A 17,994-nucleotide genomic window follows, 5' to 3' on the forward strand; every position below is an offset into this window, starting at 1 on the left:
TTTACCGAAAGGTCAATTTTGGTGGGACATCCAGTTTTGAATTTGTTACAGTGTAAAACGTTGAATTACATTGAATTTCGCTTTAAAAGTGCACTTCGTGATCCCTCAACTTACTCCAAAAAGTTCCGATTCCTATACCATCTGAAAACGTTCACATCATGTCTGTGTGCATAAGCTTTCTTACAGAATTGGTCGTTTAAAAAGACATCGTCCAATTTGTACTTACGAGCTGTCGACAGAACCACTAGACTTCATCAGGCAACTGACCCACTGGACTGATAAGGTGATAGTTGCAAAAAGTAAGTTTCAGTATTAGATTTATTTCCAAACTCTCAGTGTTTACAACTACTGGGTGACTTTAAGAACATTCACGAAATATCCCTTTTAGTCGTACGCATAACATTAGAGAGACTGCGATTTCCAAACGTATCATCGAACGTACGTGGAATCTATACAAAATCTCGTCACAGGAGAGTGGTTTTGAATAGATTCCACGTACGTTCGATACGTACGTTTGGAAATCGCAATCTCTCTATTATTTACAACATAACCCTAACAGTAACTTACCATAAGAGTACGAGGACTATGCACCCTTCACGTTTATCTTTCAGCTTCTTTATTGACAGGCCTTCGTTCAACCGTTCACGAAAAAGAAGTAAGTCTCGAAAGCAAGTTTTAGACCATTGTAGACCATGATCCCTCCACTTTTCCGAGTTCCGGTTTCGGGTTTCGTTTACGCTTAAGTTCCTATTTTGGCTAATAGACTTCGGAACTTACCATACTTTCCATTTGGTTCAATAATTATTTACATAAACATTGGCCGATTAACAAAATGAATGACACCGCTGACTTTTTTATCTTTTGTCCAGATCGTTTCAAATAAATTTGGTTAATTTTCCCAAAAGTGTTATCTTCAGAACAGCTGACAAAATAGTGAACGCATCCGTAGAGTGTGCTTACACCAGGTCAGATAAGGCCAGATAAGTCACATATAATTTGACACTTTTTGTCAATTATTTTTCTGATTGACACTTTTTAATTGCTCTGAACTCTCACTTAAAAGTGTTCCAATATCTGTATTCTGATAAGGTAAGTTACAATATAAGCTTATGTCATATTTAAAGGAGAAAAACGATTAGAAAAATATTCAGACCATTTGAAGAACATACTTAAAGGGTGTCTCGGGCAATCGCAACATTATGCCTTAAATGTTAGAAAATAATTAATATCCACGAATCACATGGTTTTATTTTTTTAACTCACATTTACCATACAAACGAATAAAAATAACCGGCTCTCAACACGCGATATTCAAAATTCCCGCGCCGAAATTGTCTAGTGCAATGACGTAAGGGTTATTTGTGCTCAATTGTTGTCAGCCTTCATTGTATTACTGGGACGTCATTGCAATATACAATTTTGGCGCCCGGAATTTTAAATATTGCGTGTTGAGAGACGGCTGTTTTAATTCGATTTTATGATCAATATAGTTGATAATTATTTTTCTAACATATAAGACATAATGTTGTGATTGCCGTACACTTCCTTTAAAGAACATAGAGACAACTTAATCCAAGTTACCCAACCTTATCCAAATGCCTAAGAATGAATTGGTGAATTAGGAGTATCCAAGTTTTCAACGAAAATTAAGAATTGGCATTTTTTATTTTTGATACAGGTAATTTAACTTGATGGGGAAACATGATATGATATCACTCTTAGGTTTTCAAAAAGTTACATACATCTTTGAACAAGTTCACTAGGATAATGGGATTGTTGTGAAACAAGATTTTTAAAGTTAATTGTATCAAATATACAGTAAACATATTTACTCACGTTTTCAGCGACGTTTCTATGATAATCTATCATCTTCTTCAGACTGGCAACCCATACCACTGCTCATTGTCGTTTTGGAGACTGCCAAAGTGGGCGTGGTGATTGGTCAAAGATGTTATGTAACTTGTAGGCCCTTCATCTTTATTAAGAAGATTGTAGAATATGCCGTAAAAACTCGATAGTTAGCATATGTGCTTACTATCGAGCGCTTTTTAAGTCATGAAATTGTACCAGAGTCTGGCGCTTTACCAACTTAGCTAATGGGGTTGAGACACACATCTTGTGCGTATTCACATGACTATGTGTATTATGTGTATCGATGATTTGTCAAAACCCTTAGGACTTTTGTGGACGGGGCTATTCAGGTTTGCATGTTTTAAAAGTGCTCGATAGTAAGCACATATGCTAACTATCGAGGAGGAGAGGAGACAATAAAGACGACGGTTCCACAAGTTACATAATATCTTTGACCAACTCATCACCACGTCCTATTTGGCAGTCTCCAAAAGACAGTTAGTAGTGGTGTGGGCTTTCTCCGTGCACCGCCCATGCGCCTTAACTGACAACCCTGCCTGGGCTGTATGTGTCTTGAGGTAGAGGTAAAAACAATCGTAAATCTTAGTGGAGTGTAATATTACTATTACCTAAAACTATACCTACTAATCCTAATGTTACATATGGAACGGTTTGCCTACAAAAGGATTGTCTTATAAACCATCTATACACTATTTCCACATCGATACACCTGAGCAGACAATGTCGTCCAAGAGCTTCCAAGCAAGCAGTGAATTGTCTCTACACAGTCTTTGATTACACTAAACGGTTGAGTACATAGCACCATAAGAGCTGTGTGAGCTTCTAGCTGGTGACTAGTGGAAAATAGGCATCTGTGATTGGTTATTGTCAAAACCTCAAGTGTTCCCTTCATCGATCAGAATTTTTTATCGAACGAAAGGTAATACTTCCCCCTAAAAACACTTTTTTTATCATTACGTCAACAGATAACACAATTCAAGGCGAATGTGGTAAATCTGTGAAAACGACCTATCCAAGCACAATTTTTGACAAAAATGTAGGTTTTAAAAGTCAAAACCTCAAGTGATCCGTACTATATTTTTCAGATTTTATGTCATTAAATGAAAAATCAATACTTATATACTAGCTTCATTTCAACGAGCATTGGCCAATTCTGTTTAAACCGTTAAATTGCAAATCTTGTGCAAAAAGTTACTATTTTCGTCTGTTTTGTCATACGGTTGTAAATTTAATGAACTATGACTTTGCTAAAGAGCGCTTACAAATTGATATGACCATAAGGCTCATAATAATACAAAACATAATAAATTTAAACACCTCTGACGGATTCTGTGTGCTTCGGTTAAATGATTAAGAAAAATAATTTTCAATATGCTGAAAACAAGATATAATTTTAGATGAAAGCCACAGAAAAAAGTTAAAATTTGATAATAGAAAGGAAAGGGAAGTATAAAGTTGGGCTTAAGGGATCTGGAATGAGCGTTTTGAGCGTTTCGACAGTATTTTTGTGTGACATGAGAGCACGTCAGACATATCGAATTGCATTCTGAATACGAAGAATGTCTTTCTAATATCAAATAATTTTCATTTTTTGAAATTCACGATATAATACAAATTTTATGACAAATTATTAAAATTTGATATTTTTCAAATCTAACGACATATTCTTAAAGTGTATGTAGCTGGGAGGAAAAGCCGACGATCAATTGAAAATTTTCGACCTTCCATATTGAAGATATGGATTTTTCCCAAAAGGTCAACATTTTCAATTGATCGTCGGCTTTTCATCCCACCTACATACACTTTAAGTATAAATCATCAGATTTATAAAGTTTACTTCGAGTACTGTTAAATGTCAAAAATATCCATTTTTAATCATTTGCCATAAAATGTGTATTACATTGCGAATTTCAAAAAATCAAAATTATTTGATATCAGAAGGACATGCTTCGTATTCAGAATGCAATTCGATATGTCTGATGTGCTATAATGTCCCACAATAAATACTGTCCAAAGGTTCATACCTCACCCCTTAAAGTTACGATAAAAACTCAAGGCCAACTTATTATAGAAAGTGGAGGTGAAATACACACACACACACACACCCACACAAGTAGCATTTAGTAAAATAACTCCAAGTTTGTTATCAATCGTTCTACCATAAAATGAATCGGGGTAATTAATAATAGTTCTTAAATATTTCATCATCAAAGGTCAGTCGTACTATATAACGACAGGATTTTATGTGAGTAAAACGTTAATCTTTTTCTCTCAGAACTTGCACAAAATATGGAATACTTAACATTTCCAAAAGGATGTGATGATCCCCAGTTCCACTCCAACCTGACCAATTTGGTTTGGTATGCATACACTTGGATGTACTCCACCGCTGAGGTTCGAATCTTTACCATCGGTTTGCCCATAGTTCTTATCATCGGCACTCTTGGGAACGGTGCATTCTTATACGCAGTGGCAAAAATACCACGACTTCATACCATTACTAACTATTACTTGGCAAACTTAGCCTTTGCTGATGTTGGTTTTATTGTAACATCAATAAGTACGTATCTTTACGCCTTTTATGATTCGACATGACGTACCGTATGGCATTTTCATCGGTTGTTCCCTATCGTTTGGTATAGCAAATGCAATGTACTACGCTTCTCTTGGACTTGTGAGCTTAGTGACTCTTGAACGGTACACAGCGTCGACACCCTATACGATAAATAGAAATTTAATACTCCGTTGGTGAGCGACGGGCGAGTGGTATTTCACCGAACGCAAGAAAAGGAATTCTATCTGATTGGCTAGCAATCGATCGCTTATGTCGCTCAGTAGTCAACTACAAACTCAAAATGGAGCATTGTATTCAATTCGGTTGAAATCGATTATTCTATTATTGACGTAGATAAAGAAAGTGATAGTGTGTCAATAATATACATTGTATTGCACCTGGGTTTTACATGATTCCTTTATTATACTTATTTTCTCAAAGAGTTGAATATATTAAAATTTTTACCCAGGATTTCCAATTTTTTACCGCAAAATTGCAGTTAAACATATCCACAGCAAAATACCGGTCCTCACTAATTAGTGCATTTTTTTTCCAGTTAGTGCATTTAAAATAAAACCTGTGATTTACCTGACAACTAATAAAATTTTCTTGCAATAGAAATATCATATGGGATACTGATATGGTAGGCCGCAACAGCCACAACGTGTATGACAAGCTAAGCGGCTCAGAACGTGGGACTAGCTACGCGCAGCTTCTTTCTCGTTACGTGCAGCTTATTAACCAATCAGATTCGCGATTTTAAACACGTGGAGCTGATGTAAACATCCTCTCTCACAAATATTACGTTGTTAATTTTTGTAAATGAAAATATCTGTAGTATATCAGCAAAAAATGGTATAGGTGCTATTAAAGTAATATCTGAACAGAATGATGATTGTTCTATATTTAGGGGCTATCATTTTTCTTCGGAAGGGGATCCCAAATATAGGGGGTCATACTTTTTTGGAAAAAAAAATAAGGGGGAGGGGGTTGATGATGACAAAATGTAGGGAGTCACAAGATGACTACAGATAGTGTGTTTATTGTATTCAAAAAGACTGATTTCAATACAATTTAACCTGTCTAGGGGTAAGGTGTATCGGTGGTGGGAGTCGGGGGGTCATAACATTTTGATGCCGAAATAGTGAGGGCCGCAATTTATTGACGCCGACTTTTTGTAAATTTAGGAACCCCCTCGTTCCGAAAAAAAAAATGATGACCCATTTTACTCTCTCCATATTTACACAGTGGCATGTGATATCGCTTTCCCTGCAATATCTTTACACAGCGCTTTACATCAGTAGTAGTTGTTGTTTGACCTTCATATCCCCTGCACCGCTAATACAGCCCGAGTATAAAGTTACTTGCTATTAAACACGGTGTAAACTTGGAAACACTAAATATTAGCTTTGTGTCATTTTAGCCAGGCATTAGCAACATGTTCTCTTGACACGTGCTGTGATTTGGCCTCCTTTACCCGTTCGTTATCTATGCTAATTCCGTAAATTAATTACAAGATAATAATTGTGAAAGAGGATACCTACGCGCAGCTAACGACCCAACCACGTGATTAAATTTGACTATGTTGATTGGTCAAACAGCTGCTCGTAACGAGAAAGAAGCTACGCGTAGCTGTTCCACGCTTTTGGCCCCCTTGGCTTGCCATAAACGTGGAGCTGCTATACGCGTAGCTGACTTTTTGCTCCGTGGAGCCAAATTGACCAATCATGTTAGAGTTTTTCATTACTCGGAGGTAAAACTGACCAATCAAGTACGACTTACTCATTTATTCATTAAGAATTTGCCAGACGAGCTTCACGTAGTTGCAAGATATCCTCGGTCACGAAAGTTATGATAAAAGTAGTTTATGAAAAGTACGAACCGTTATTATTAAGATGGACATGCACTCATAAGAAACTCATACAGTATTGTACATAACTATAATAGCTAGGCAGAGTGGTGGCCATTCGCACGCTCAAATACAGTAAACTCGTTCGGTATTGCACAATCCGGCCTCAAGTTCCCGATTTCATCGGATGGCCTCAAAAAAATGAATTCTGTGTCTCCATCAGCGAGAAAGTGAATATGATAAGTGACTTGACGGAAACAATCCTATTCTTTATTGCATTGATTTGGAATGGGCATATGTTCGCTAGAATTCTGTTGGCCAACGCGAAATGTTGACGAAAAAAGATGGAGAGGAAAACGAAGTACAAAAGCAGTTGCAGGTTCAAGCCACTCGAGTACGCACTCAAGTAGCTCGTATGTTGGTTATCAATGGTACCTTATTCTTCATTTGTCAAGTATGGATTCGAACAAATACTCTGACCAATATAATATCCGGGATCTTCGGTAAACGGATCTATAAATCAGAGGAAACCTACGGAATTATGTTGGTTTTCGGGCGATGTATGTTGTACCTGAATTCCTCTCTCAATCCGTTTGTATACAACCTGATCAATTCGTTTTATCGGGACGCTTTCAAGGAAGCCTTTTGTGGATGTTTTGTGAAGCAGAAGAAAACCCGGCCAGTTGCATCAATTCCAGCTGAAGGCACTAGTAGGCTGTAGTTCAGGAATCTTCAAAATGTAGTACCAGTAGGCTGTAGTAGACACAAGAATCTTTGACAATATGAACGTCAGGATGGATATGTAGCAAAGATCGGGAGCTTCTAGATATCAAATAAACAAATGCAAATTATAGGTCATACGAGGTACAGTGATCCTCGCAAAAGCGTCATTTTGAAACTTTACCTAGGAATAGCTGCGAAAGATAAGTCCATTCGCGTGTTCAAACGATCTTGCACGATCTGGTCTCAAATTCCCGATTGCATTTGATGACCTCAAAAGGTGAAATTCGTGTTTTTATTTATATTATAGCTTAAACAGATGGTGTAATTTTTGTCCCCATCGCTATCTACTGAAGATAAAGTTATAAAATATCGACTTATCTCGTTCAGCAGCAAAGCCCGCAGAAAAGGGGTCTTAAAAAGGGGGTGTCATTGCCGTGAGTAGAACAATGGAGTCCATGGAATATCCCCTTCACACATCTATCTATGCACTTGTATCAGCATCTCCGGTGAAGTTGTCTTTTTCAATTTTAATGTATACCTTTATACAGAGTTGGGTCGGTAACACATTTTTATTTACTCATCTTTTTTTTTTATCTCACTAGTGGGCAAAGGTGTTGTTTTCGTCTCACTAGTGGGCGAAGTTTTTTTCTTTCAAAAAACTCCCTAGTCCCCGATAATATCTATTGGTGCGTCCCTAATAAAGCAGAGCAGGTGAGCATTTGGTGAGTGAAAGGTCTTTAGATAACGTCTTTGGGAGAGACAGTGTATTTGATATTCTTTGGTTGACCGATGTAATAGCATATCATTATTTTTAATATCGTATTTGGCCTACGTGAGTCTTTTGACCAGAACTGCGTACAAAGTGTTGGGTCTTTGAGTGTTTCTTTTGGGTGAAAAAAATAAATAGGGGACATTTGGGTGAGAGTGGGTAAAAAATGCATTCTTAACCCAGTGTCGCAACCAGGATTTTTAGAGGGAAAAAGAGGGGAGTGGAAACTTTCGAGGGGCATGATTTGACAAAAATGGTCAATATAAAGGATCTAAAGTCATGGTGGCCAACATCCCATGGGTGAAGACAAGATGTCACACAAAGGGAGTAGTGAGGCGGATATATAAAAGCTTATAAAGCAGGTCGACAGTGTTTCATATTGGGTGAAATCATAAGAATTACATGAGCATAATTATACGGAAACAAATATTCTGACCAGCCTGATATGTACCGTTTAGTAAAAGCAAAAAAAGGTTTAGATTTTTGCCCCACAACTGAACGCCACAAATACATGATCCGAGAAGTTCTTATTTGATCATATATGGGAAAGGCTATATATATGGGAACGACAAAATTACACACAGTCATAATTTCAAAGTGCAAAGTATTTTATTTTATTGTCATGTATCTGTACAATTATAGGTGGATAAAATAGCAACAAAGTGCGAAAAAAACCACCAAACACCAAATAATATTTGAGTTGTTGACGGTGCTAATTAGTACAAGTTTGAAAGTAATCAAGCAAACACACAAATTTTCTTAAAACGTTTAATCAAAGCGTTTTAATAACATTTACAACTTCAAAAATACATTAAGGGCATAACAAAGTGATCGTTATCATTATGGCCACTTGTCATTTCGTAAAATGATTTAAACTAATAATCAATTTGTTTTTTAATGGTTATCATACAGCGTGATTTTACTCAAAAACGTGTAAAACGTAAATTCATTGATTATTCTTACGTTATGTTCGTTGTATTAATAATTATGACCACTTGTCATTTGGTAAAATTATTGAAAATATCAATTTGTTATTAATCGTTATTATACAGCGTGATTTTACTTAAAAACACGTAAAACAAGACCTCATTAATTAATCAATCAATTGCATTAATTGCAGTAATTGTTTCTTTAAAACATTGGCTAATCGTTATGATAGATTTTACTTCATAAGTACGAACGTCTTTTACAACGACAAAATTGATTCACATATTGCATTTTACGTAATTATTGACGACTTAAAAGCTCATAATGAAAATACTACACAATATGATAGTCATGAGACGTATTGATACATGTATATGGCGCGAATGAGATGGCAAGAGCCATATTTTTTCATTTTTAGCCATTTAACAAAAAATTTGCATTGCACTTCTTATTAATGGATTGATATATGATATGAAATGAGTTAAAGAGGCCAATAATCATATTTGTATTTCAATCAGTCTTGCGGTTCTTGAGTTAAGGATAATAATACATCAAAACGAATGTTTTGGGCGTTTCCCCCTCCTAAGAAAGATCATGTACATGTGGCGGAAATACTACACCCTTGATAATCTTTGCCCATATGAAACCTGGACCTCTTTTATAGAGCCCATATACACCAGGCACAAAAATAAACTCGTCAGTTATAGTCATCCTTGCTATGTGTAATAAATAAATAAAATAAAAGAAACAACCTGATACTGTTGGATTATTCTGAAATACACATTTTGTTAATTGGACTTTGCTTTCTCACTTGACGCCCTGTCCGTGAAAATCGAACTAGAATTGACCAAGATATGTGCCTACAAAACCCCAAAATCAAAAGTTGCAATTTCAACGATTTTCAATGGTAACGTATGGTTGTATTGCACACAAGCACCACGGGTCAATCAATAAAGCACACAATGTAATAGGCACAATTGAATGTTAAAATTGCCACTTTTTAATTTGGGATTTGAGGGTTTGGAGGCGCATGTCTTGGTCAATTCCTGCTAAATTTTCACGAACAGGGTGTCAAATGAGAAAACAAACTACAATTAACAAAATGTATTTTTCAGAATAATCCAAAATTATCAGGTTGTTGAACAGGAAGGATGACTATTACTGACGAGTTTCTTTTGTGCCTGGTATACAGTTCTTATTGTGTGTCAGCTTTATTGTATTGCAAGAACACTGCATGATGCTTCCCTTCGACCCGCTTTAAAGATTTGTTACTTTGCGCATCACTGCTCAAATACCATTAAGCTTATAATTATGATACTCTTAACATTTATTAACGATTATTTCCTGAACGAAGTACGCCTTGATGTTTTTAAAACCGACTGCAATTAATGCAGAATACGTATTTACGTCTGGATTAAACGTCACATGATAGCTATGAGCGTTTGACTTTTGACCAATGAGGTGGATTGTTTCTCATTGCCATGCAAGAACAGTCTGCTTTATTGGTTAACCACAAGTCGTTAGTCATTAGCGACTGGAGTCTAATTTCTACCGTGAAATGAATCGAATATAAACCATTGATAGCTCTTAAAATTTTATCATCAAAAGTCAGTCCATTTAGCGACAAATGTTTATGTGAGAAAACGCAAATCTTTTTCTCAAAAAAACACCACAAATATGGAATATTTAACAACATTTCCAGAAGGATGTGATGATCCCCGGTTCCACTCCAACCTGACTAGTTTGGTTTGGTATGCGTACACTTGGATGTACTCCACCACTGAGGTTCGAATCTTTACCATTGGCTTGCCTATAGCTCTTATTATCGGCACTCTTGGGAACGGTGCCTTCTTATATGTAGTGGCAAAAATACCACGACTTCATACCATTACTAACTATTACTTAGCAAACTTAGCTTTTGCTGATGTTGGTTTTATTGTTACATCAATAAGTACCTATCTTTACGCCTTTTACGATTCTCCAGTTCGACATGACGTACCGTATGGCAATTTCATTGGTTGTTCCTTATCTTTTGGTATAGCAAATGCAATGTACTACGCTTCTCTTGGACTTGTGAGCTTAGTGACTCTTGAACGGTACTATGGGATTTGTTACCCGTTGCAGCATCGTGCAATTGCGAGCAAAGGTCGCACGAAGAAGCTCATAGGCATCACATGGATCATTGTGTGCATTTTGAGCGCCATTCGCACGCTCAAATACAGTAAACTCATTCGGTATTGCACAATCTGGCCTCAAGTTCCCGATTTCATCGGATGGCCTCAAAAAAATGAATTCTGTGTCACCATCAGCAAGAAAGTGAATATAATAAGTGACTTGACAGAGACTATCCCATTCTTTGTTGCACTGATTTGGAATGGGTATATGTTCGCTAGAATCCTGTACAGTCTTGGCCATCGCGAAATGTTGACGAAAAAAGACGGAGAGGAAGACGAAGCACAAAAGCAGTTGCAGGTTCAAGCCGCTCGGGTACGCACTCAAGTAGCTCGTATGTTGGTTCCCAGCAAACACAAAAACGTTTTAAAAACGTTTTAAATAAGTTATATTTTGGCTTTTGGTTTAGGTAAAAACGTTTTAATAACATTAAAATGTCGGGTTATATAAAGGTCATGATAACGTTTTAAAACGTTTTGTATGAAAACACACTACAACAATATTTTTAAATGTTTTCAAAAAATGTTATTGTAAACTATTTTTGCAAACATTTTGCCAAATATTGTGTCAATACTTAAATAACATTATGTTAAAATATTTGAACCCCGCAAACACAGAAATGTTCTTAAAATGTTTTTTCAAAACCTTTTAATAACATTTAAATGTCGGGTTATATAAAGGTCATGAAAACGTTTTTAAAACGTTATTGAAAATATTTTGGGTAAACGTTTTTCGCAAAATATTTTTTCAACCCCAAAATAACATTTTGTTTAGAATGTTTTGTATCAAGTTTTCAAGAATGTTTTTGGAATGTTATTAAAACGTTTTTATACCCTTTATATAACCCGACATTTAAACGTTTTCTGTAAAACATTTTTGTTTGCTGAGCAGTAGATTATCACAAAATGTTTTTAAAGGTTATGAAAACGTTTTATACTCTTAATATACCCTTTATATAACCCGACATTTAAACGTTTTCTGACAACCTTTTATAACCTTTTGCGAATGATGTCGAAAACGTTTTGTGTTTGCTGGGTTATCAATGGTACCTTATTTTTCATTTGTCAAGTATGGATCCGAACAAATACTCTGAACAATATTATATCCGGGATCTTCGGTAAACGGATCTATAAATCAGAGGAAACCTACGGAATTATGTTGGTTTTCGGGCGATGTATGTTGTACCTGAATTCCTCTCTCAATCCGTTTGTATATAACCTGATCAGTTCGTTTTATCGAGACGCATTCAAAGAAGCCTTTTGTGGATGCTTTGTGAAGCCGAAGAAAATCCGACCAGCTGCATCAATTCCAGCTGAAGGCACTAGTAGGCTGTAGTTCAGGAATCTTCAACATGTAGAACCAGTAGGCTGTAGTAGACACAAGAATCTTTGTTTTCAACCAAGACATACAAGAACTCTTTTCTCTGACTAAAGCATCATTTGGCGAGATGATATTAACTTGAAACTTTACCTAGGAATAGCTGCGAAAGATAAGCTCATTCCGGTGTTCAAACTTTTTGACAATCTTGCACGATCCCGGGGCAAGATCTGGCCACCCGGGATCTGGCCTCAAATTCCCGATTGCATTAGATGACCTCAAAAGGTGGAATTCGTGTTTTTTATTATTATAGCTTAAATTGATGGTGTAATTTTTGTCCCCAGTGCTATCTACTGAAGATCAAGTTATAAAATATTGATTTATCTCGTTCAGCAGAAGAGGATATTTTTGTGAGAGTAAAACGAAAAAAAAGGGGGTTTCATTGCCGAAAGTAGAACAATGGCCGGGGTCCATGTAATATCCCTTTACCCTATCTATACACTTGTATCTACATCTCCAGCGTAGTTGTCTTTTCTTTTTCAATTTTTCAATATGCACTTGGATCTTGGATGCTATACCTCCAAATACTCCAAGAAGAAGTTTTAACTGGGAGTGTGATGATTGGAGTCGGGGTCCTACGTCACAACAGGTAGAGCAGACTCAAAGCTGCCGTTTTTTGATGAGTAATGGTGGATGCAGGCAAGTTGTTCCCCCGGTTGTTCCAATCTGGTCGTCCGTGGGAAAAATGAATTAATGAAAGTGTCGGTGTTGGCCTGGTAAATTTGGTATTGGTTGTCGTGTCCTCTTCTGGTCCGTTCTGTCTTTGGGGGATGTATTTGGTGTAGTAAATGTCCATAATGCCATTCAGGATATTGTGAAAGCAGGAGATTCTATTTCTTCTGTGGCGTTCTTGAAGTGGCAGCCAGTCAGTGCGGTGACACTTGTGTCTTTCCCATAAGTACTGGTAACGAATCATATGTATCTATACATCTCCAGCGAAGTTGTCTTTTTCAATTTTAATGTATACCTTTATACAGAGTTGGGTTGGTAACACATTTTTATTTACTCATCTTTTTTTTTTTATCTCACTAGTGTGCAACGATTTTTTTCGTCTCACTAGTGGGCGAAGTTCTTTTTCAAAAACCTCCCTAGTTGTTTTATGGATGCTATTAAAGCGTGTTTTTACACCCTTTATATATGCTAACACAACATTTCAACTTTTTCTGTAAAACGTTATGTGTTTGTTGGGAATAAATGATTAAATTTGTACAAAAACTTGAACATATTTGTGATTTACAGATCATTGGAAACCTAAATGAAGTTGACTTTGATTAAGGGCATTTTTCATAATTATGGAAGATATCAACATTTATACCAGAACAGGCAGTTTGTCTGAAGGATCATTATTCCGCAGACTTTTGGAAGGTGCCTTTCTTAACCTGCTTAATACTTAGAAAGTTTTGTTTTTGCAACCCATCATTTTACACTTTTTTCATGAAAACGCCCAAATAGCAGCCAAATCTGCCCAAAACGAGTGCCTTTAAGGGCACTTTTGCCCAAACGCGCCCAATTGGAGGCATTGGTCTTCATTGAAAACCCACCCATTGGTATACCAAAATTGCTGCAAAAGGTACCCCAAAACTGTAGCATTATACTGTATACCTATACAACTTCCAAAATACATTTAATCGTTATCATTATGGCCACTTGTCATTTCGTAAAATAATTGAAATTAATTATCAATTTGTTATCATACAACATGATTGTACTTAAAAACGTGTAAAACGTGACTTCATTAATTATTCATACGTTATGTTCGTTAATTAATATGACCACTGTCATTTGGTATAATAATTGAAAATATTAAGGGATCTGGAATGAGCGTTTTGAGCGTTTCGACAGTATTTTTGTGGGACATGAGAGCACCTCAGACGTATCGAATTGCATTCTGAATACGAAGCATGTCTTTCTGATATCAAATAATTTTAATTTTTGAAATACACGATATAATACAAATTTTATGACAAATTATTAAAATTTGATATTTTTCAAATTTTTGATATATTACAGTCCTCGAAGTACATTTTAAATCTAATGATATATTCTCAAAGTGTATGTAGCTGGGAGGAAAAGCCGACGATCAATTGAAAATTTTGACCTTTCATATTGAAGATATGGATTTTTCCCCAAAGATCTATTTTTTTTTTTTTTTTTGGGAAAAAAATCCATATCTTCAATACGAAAGGTCAAAATTTTCAATTGATCGTCAGCTTTCCATCCCACCTACATACACTTTAAGTATAAATCATCAGATTTATAAAGTTTACTTCGAGTACTGTTAAATATCAAAAATATCAATTTTAATGATTTGCCATAAAATGTGTATTACATTGCGAATTTCAAAAATCAAAATTATTTGATATCAGAAGGACATTCTTCGTATTCAGAATGCAATTCGATATGTCTGATGTGCTCTGATGTCCCACAATAAAAAAACCAAACGTTCATACCCCTTCCCTTAATTTGTTTAATCGTTATTATACAGCGTGATTTCACTTAAAAACACGTAAAACGTGACCTCATTAATTAATCCTAAATTGCAGTAATTGCTTCTTTAAAACATAATCGTTATGATAGATTTTACTTCATAGGTAACAACAAAATTGATTTACATATTGCATTTTACGTAATAATTGACGATTTTGACGACCTAAAAGCTTATAAGGAAAAGAATACACAATATGATGAGTCATGTTGATATTATGGGGCAAATGCGATGCCAAGAGCCATATTTTTTTCAGTTTTAGCCATTTAACAAACAAAAAATGCATTGTACTTCTTGTTAATGGATTGAGATAGGAAATGAGTATTTCCAGCATCAGTCTTGTGGTTCTTGAGTTAAGGCCAATAATACATCAAAACGAAAGTTGTGGGCGTTTTCTACTCCTAAGAAAGATCATGCACATGTAGCGAAAATACTACACCCATATCAAGCCTGTATCTCCTTTATAGAGCCCATACACCAGGCAGGCACAAAAATAAACTCGTCAGTTATATTCATCCTTGCTATGTGTAATAAATAAATCAAATCAAAAACCTGATAATGTTGGATTATTTTGAAATACACATTTTGTTAATTGTGATGCGATCAAGCAAAATCACTCGGAACTCGGAAATATTGATTTTGAGATATAGCCAAACAAAGTAAATATTTTCTTTTGTTTCCTTTTGTTTTGGAAACTCTTTAATTGCTCATATCTTTGGAACTGGTTGTTCAATTTCAATAGGTTTTCTGCCAAATCCAGCTTTGTAAATGTGTTTTACTATCCTATAAGAAACTGAAAATTTAATATTTCCGAGTTCCGACTGATTTTGCTTGATCGGATCACAATTGGACTTTGTTTTCTCATTTGACACCCTGTTCGTGAAACTCTAATGTGCCTACAAACCCTAAAACCCCAAAATCAAAAGTTGCAATTTCAGCGATTTTCAATGGTAACGCATGGTTGTATTGTACACAAGCACCACGGGTCAATCAATAAAGCACACAATGTAATAGCCACAATTGACAATCATTGAATTGTTAAAATTGCCCATTTTTAATTTTTGATTTGAGGGTTTGGAGGCGCATATCTTGGCCAATTCTTGCTCGATTTTCACAAACAAGGTGTCAAATGAGAAAACAAACTACAATTAACAAAATGTATTTTTCAGAATAATCCAAAATTATCAGGTTGTTGAACAGCAAGGATGACTATAACTGACGAGTTTCTTTTTGTGCCTGGTGTACATGATATACAGTTCTTAGTGTGTGTCAGTTTTATTTGTCTGAATATGCAAACACTGCATGATGCTCCCCTTCCACCCACCTTAAAGATTTGTTACTTTGCGCATCACTGCTCAAATTCCATTAAGCTTATAATTATGATACTCTTATAATTTATTGACGATTAATTCCTGAACGATGATAAGTACGCCTTGATGCTTTTACAACTGACTGCAATTAATGCAGAATACGTCTTTACGTCTGGATTAAACGTCAGATGATAGCTATGAGCGTTTGACTTTTGACCAATGAGGTGGATTGTTTCTCATTGCCTTGCAAGAACAGTGTGCTTTATTGGTTAACCACAAGTCGTTAGTCATTAGCGAGTCTAATTTCTACTGTGAAATGAATCGAATATAAACCATTAATAGCTCTTAAAATTTTATCATCAAAAGTCAGTGTTTATGCGACAAGTGTTTATATGAGAAAACGCAAGTCTTTTGCTCTCAAAAAAACACTAATATGGAATACTTAACAACATTTCCAGAAGGATGTAATGATCCCCGGTTCCACTCCAACCTGACCAGTTTGGTTTGGTATGCGTACACTTGGATGTACTCCACCACTGAGGTTCGAATCTTTACCATCGGCTTGCCAATAGCTCTTATTATCGGCACTCTTGGGAACGGTGCCTTCTTATACGTAGTGGCAAAAATACCACGACTTCATACCATTACTAACTATTACTTGGCAAACTTAGCTTTTGCTGATGTTGGTTTTATTGTAACATCAATAAGTACGTATCTTTACGCCTTTTACGATTCTCCAGTTCGACATGACGTACCGTATGGCACTTTCATCGGTTGTTCCCTATCTTTTGGTATAGCAAATGCAATGTACTACGCTTCTCTTGGACTTGTGAGCTTAGTGACTCTTGAACGGTACTATGGTATTTGTTACCCGTTGCAACATCGTGCAATTGCGAGCAAAGGTCGCACGAAGAAACTCATTAGCATCACATGGATCATTGCGTGCATTTTGAGCGCCATTCGCACGCTCAAATACAGTAAACTCGTTCAGTATTGCACAATCTGGCCTCAAGTTCCCGATTTCATCGGCTGGCCTCAAAAAAAATGAATTCTGTGTCACCATCAGCGAGAAAGTGAATATAATAAGTGACTTGACGGAGACTATTCCATTCTTTATTGCATTGATTTGGAATGGGTATATGTTCGCTAGAATCCTGTACAGTCTTGGCCATCGCGAAATGTTGACGAAAAAAGACGGAGAGGGAGACGAAGTAGGCCTACAAAAGCATTTGCAGGTTGAAGCCGCTCGAGTACGCACTCAAGTAGCTCGTATGTTGGTTATCAATGGTACCATATTCTTCATCTGTCAAGTTTGGATCCGAACGAATACTCTGAACAACATTATATCGGGGATCTTCAGTAAACGGATCTATAAATCAGAGGAAACCTACGGAATTATGTTGGTTTTCGGGCGATGCATGTTGTACCTGAATTCCTCTCTCAATCCGTTTGTATACAACCTAATCAGTTCGTTTTATCGGGACGCTTTCAAGGAAGCCTTTTGTGGATGTTTTGTGAAGCTGAAGAAAACCCGGCCAGTTGCATCAATTCCAACCGCCAGTGCTAGTAGGCCATAGTACAGGAATCTTTAACATGTACCAGTAGGCTGTAGAAGTCACAAGGATCTTTAACGAAGTTTTGTTTTAACCCAAGACATGCAAGAAAATGCAATGATCGGTTGTAACTCTTTTCTGCGACTAAAGCATCATTTGCGAGATAACAATAACTTTATATGAATTGTAGAGCTCCAAATATTATAATGAACGTCAGGATATATAGCAAAGTATGTGTGTTTCCAGACGTGTGTTTGAAGGCCTATAATGTTCTAAATCAAATAAAAAATATTATAGCCCATAAGGTTCACAGTACTAGCACAGTGATCCTCGCAAAAGCGTAACGTTGAAACTTTGGATAGGAATTATAGCTGCGGAGGATAAGCCCATTCACACAATCATT

This window comes from Amphiura filiformis, chromosome 19 (assembly GCF_039555335.1).
Source record: "Amphiura filiformis chromosome 19, Afil_fr2py, whole genome shotgun sequence".
NCBI classification, from domain to species: Eukaryota; Metazoa; Echinodermata; class Ophiuroidea; order Amphilepidida; family Amphiuridae; genus Amphiura; species Amphiura filiformis.